Below are 4316 nucleotides of genomic sequence, written 5' to 3' on the forward strand. Positions count from 1 at the left end.
AAGGCGGTCGAGCGGAACGCTAGCCCCGCACTCTGCATGATCCATGACTCCGAGGATCCAGATTCCTTTCCGAACTCCGAACCCCCCGCGCCCCTGCCGATCAAACTCGATTGGGCGCCGATAATAGAGTTCACCGCCGCAGACATCTTTCAGCACTCGCCTTGTGGAGATATCCTGAACTCTCTCAAATCTCTCTCCTTATCAGGAGAGCCCTGGCCGAACTACGGTCAGCAAGGATGGGATACGGACGATGAAGAAATTCAAAGCCCACCCACCACCCACTTGGTAGCCACTGTCGACAATTTAAACGACGTGCTCAACTTCGACTCCGGAGACATCGACAGCATGGATGACGATGCAGGAGATACCGACGAACCAACGCCCATAGGGCATTGGACAGCCACCTCATCTCACAATGTGTACATGGTGGATACCCCTAAAGGAAGCGACAACGAGGAAAAAGGGGATGGGACGGGAGATCAACCCCCCGAAAAGCAATCAAAGCGCCGGCGTAAACGCCGACCCAAGCCCCGCCTCGACAAAAACCCAGCCATAGAGCAGGACGAGCCGGTAGATGACGAGCAAGCCTTAGAGCAACCGTCCGAATAGGGCAACACGGATAGAGAAACCGAACATCCCTCCTCCGGCGAAAACGGCATTCCGGACAACCTCACACCGAATAAACCTATGGAGCAGAAGAATCTCCACGAGAGGCTTGTTGCAACTGCACACAGCCTAAAAAAGCAGAAGCGAAAGCTAAAAACAGCGGAAGATGCACTCCGGATTAGATGGAGCAAAGTAATCAATACCACAGATAAGTACGGCGACAGTCGCCGCACTAAAAGCTATCCGAAAAGAAAGCTACTGCCTGAATTCGATGAAGAGGCCCTTGAGCCCTCGCATTCAAAAAATGAAAAAGCCACACGGTCGGATAGACGACCCCATAAAGCGGCAAGCGGCACCGCACCTAAATCGGCATGCGACCCACTTAAGGATTCGCATCATGGCCCAGTCAGGTCCATTTATGGGCCAAGAAATCAAGCTCTCGTAAGCAATGCTATGAAGCCATCATCAGAATCCGGCACACCCAAATACAGGGGCGCCACACACCCCCTATGTCTCACCGGTGAGGTCCTAGACTATGAATTCCCAGAGGGATTCAAACCCGTAAACATAGAGGCATATGATGGAACAACAGACCCTGGAGTTTGGATCGAGGATTATATCCTCCACATACACATGGCTAGAGGAGATGATCTCCACGCCATAAAATATCTACCCCTTAAGCTTAAAGGGCCAGCCCGGCATTGGCTTAAAAGCCTTCCTGAAAACACAATTCGAAGCTGGGAAGAGCTCGAGGATGCTTTTCGAGCAAACTTTCAAGGGACCTATGTCCGCCCTCCGGATGCAGACGATCTTAGTCACATAACTCAACAACCCGGAGAATCAGCTCGGCAGTTCTGGAATAGATTCCTCACTAAAAAGAATCAGATAGTCGACTGTCCGGACGCCCAAGCCTTAGCAGCTTTCAGGCATAACGTCCGAGACGAATGGCTCGCCAGACACCTCGGCCAAGAAAAGCCAAGAATAATGGCCGCACTAACAAGCCTCATGACCCGCTTTTGTGCAGGGGAGGACAGCTGGTTGGCAAGGTACAGCCCCAGCGACCCAAGTACATCCGAAACTAGGGATGGAAACGGAAAACCGTGATGCAACAAGGACCGTCGCTGGACTAAGGATAAAAGTCCGAAGAGCACGGCAGTCAATGCCGGATTCAAAGGCTCACGACAAAATCAGGAAAAATCGCCACCCAGGATAACAGGGACGATCCATCCAACCTAAATAAAATCCTGGACAGGATATGTCAGATACACAGTACTCCCAGGAAGCCTGCTAACCATGCCCACAGAGACTGTTGGGTTTTCAAACAATCCGGCAGACTCAATGCCGAACACAAGGGGCTCGACACACCAAGCGAAGACGAGGACGAACCCCAAAAGCAGAGCAACAGGAAACAAAAGAACTTCCCACAAGAAGTAAAAACAATGAACTCACTTCACATAACAAAACGTGCGGCGCCCATAAAGGTACGCACCACACGGCCCATCCCCGAAGGGTCCTGCCACTGGTTGTCAAAACCGATCATCTTCGATCAGCTAGATTATTCTAGGAATATCAAGAATGTAGGCTGGACTGCCTTGATACTTGATCCAATAATTGGCGGACTCCAGTTTTCAAATGTCCTTATGGACGGCGGCAGTGGACTAAACCTGATATATCAGGATACAATCCAGCACATGGGGATAAACCCAGCAAGAATCCGCCGTAGCAAAACCTCCTTTCAAGGGGTAATACCTGGTCCGGACACCCATTGTATGGGTTTTCTCCGGCTCGAAGTCATATTCGGCTCTTCTGATAACCTCCGCCGCGAAAAGCTGACCTTCCATATCGTCCCGTTCTCAAGTCGCTATCAAGCACTATTGGGACGCGAAGCTTTCGCTTGCTTTAACGCAATACCGCATTATGCATCTCTTACGCTTAAGATGCCCGGTCCATGAGGCATCATCTCTTTGAAGGGGAAGCACTAAAGTGTGCCTCCCCAAGCGGAGGACCGTGCGGCCGCTTTGACAGCCCCACAGCAAAATGGCCTCACCGGCCAAAAAACTTCGAAATAGGTCATTCAAGACCATGAACGCGGATAGACGAGTTCGGTGCAAAATTATCATTGATGCAAGCCTAGAAGCCATATACCCCCGCACTAGGGGCTCCACGCATATACAATAAGAGACAATATAGCTCAATCTTATATATCTTACTTTATACTTTGCTTATTTTAAACTTTTTCGGCACGACCCGTTTTCAACTCAGTTCCTCTGTTTTACAGATGAACGTCGTGCGGCGCCTGTCCAGGATACGGCACAACGGAGACACAGGCGCAGACGTGCAGTAGGGACCCATCCTAAAGGATTCTTTTTAGATTAAGACCCTACGTAAACCTCTTTTACTGTCTCTTGTTGCTACACATCCCCTGGTTTTTTCTTTCTGATATAACCAAGTAGGAGGCTGGCGTCTTGGCATGTGGCCACGTCAGAATTTTTGCACGTACCTGGACACTAGGGGCTTTTTTAATAAAGAGTGTTGTTTCGCCCGCACTCATAAAGACCGAACACCTTAGGGAGTGTTCGGCGTCGCGAGTTTTGGCATTATATGCATCAGCTCCGAATCATGTCTTTGGTCAAATATTGGGTTGCATGGCTCCTGAGTTCGGCTACCTTACGTTCCGCTCTATCGGCTAAGGTAGCACCAGGAGAACTACTGTGATTGTGCCCCGGTTCGGCCGGGCGAGCACCTCAGTAGAGAAAGCCGAAAACTGACTGTCATGATGTAGCGTGAGACTGGTCAGCCACTCGATGACCTATCGGAATCTATCGGATTCCTCCGCATTAACGAAAGGCCGCTTCCCGGTCAGGCACATACGCGCCCCGAACTCGGACGAGCGCAGTTGCCACCAAGGGGCTACCTAAATAGTCTCACTGTCAAACTCCTTTGGCTAAGTGAAAGTGTTAAAGCATTATAGTCCGGTTGCTTGGCCCGCTACGCTATCACCTCCTTTGTAGGACCAAGACATTGGGTTACGTGTGAAAATGCATCTTCTGCGAGCACCCCCGCACTATGTGCATGGGGGCTGAAGCCAACGACTGCCATCTTTCAGATTCTGTATATATATATATATCTTAAAACGACCGCACAGGAGGTGTTCCAAATACTTGGAGGCACAAGTATAAAAAAGGCCACTATAGTTTATCAAAATATTACTTTATAATTACATATGCTATCATAACATAGCATCTTTCGGTCACTGCGTCTCTATTACATGAGCGCCATCAAGAACTTCCTGAAAATAGTGCTCGGAGGGTACTCGGCTTTTGTCCGAATCTTGGGACGCAACAACGGTGGTCTCCATCTCTGCCCAGTATATCTTAACACGGGCAAGAGCCATCCTAGCGCCCTCTATGCATGCTGACCTCTTCATTGCATTTATACGCGGCACCGCGTCAGGGAATTGCTGCACCAAGCTGAAATAACTCTTCGGCTCCGATCTCCCCGGCCACAGGTGACCCATGACGTACTTCACGGCGAGTCCAGACAACCTATTCAATTCGGCCCATTGAGCCAAACGATCATCCACTGCCAGTGGACGCTCTGGATTGTGAAACTGCGACCAGAAAAGCTTTTCCACTTCGCGATCTTTCTGATCTCGAAAGTGTTCGGTCGCATCAGCAGCACTCGCTGCCAAGTCTAGATAGGTATCCTCC

This window comes from Triticum urartu, chromosome 5A (assembly GCF_056163025.1).
Source record: "Triticum urartu cultivar PI428250 chromosome 5A, HENAU_Tu73, whole genome shotgun sequence".
NCBI classification, from domain to species: Eukaryota; Viridiplantae; Streptophyta; class Magnoliopsida; order Poales; family Poaceae; genus Triticum; species Triticum urartu.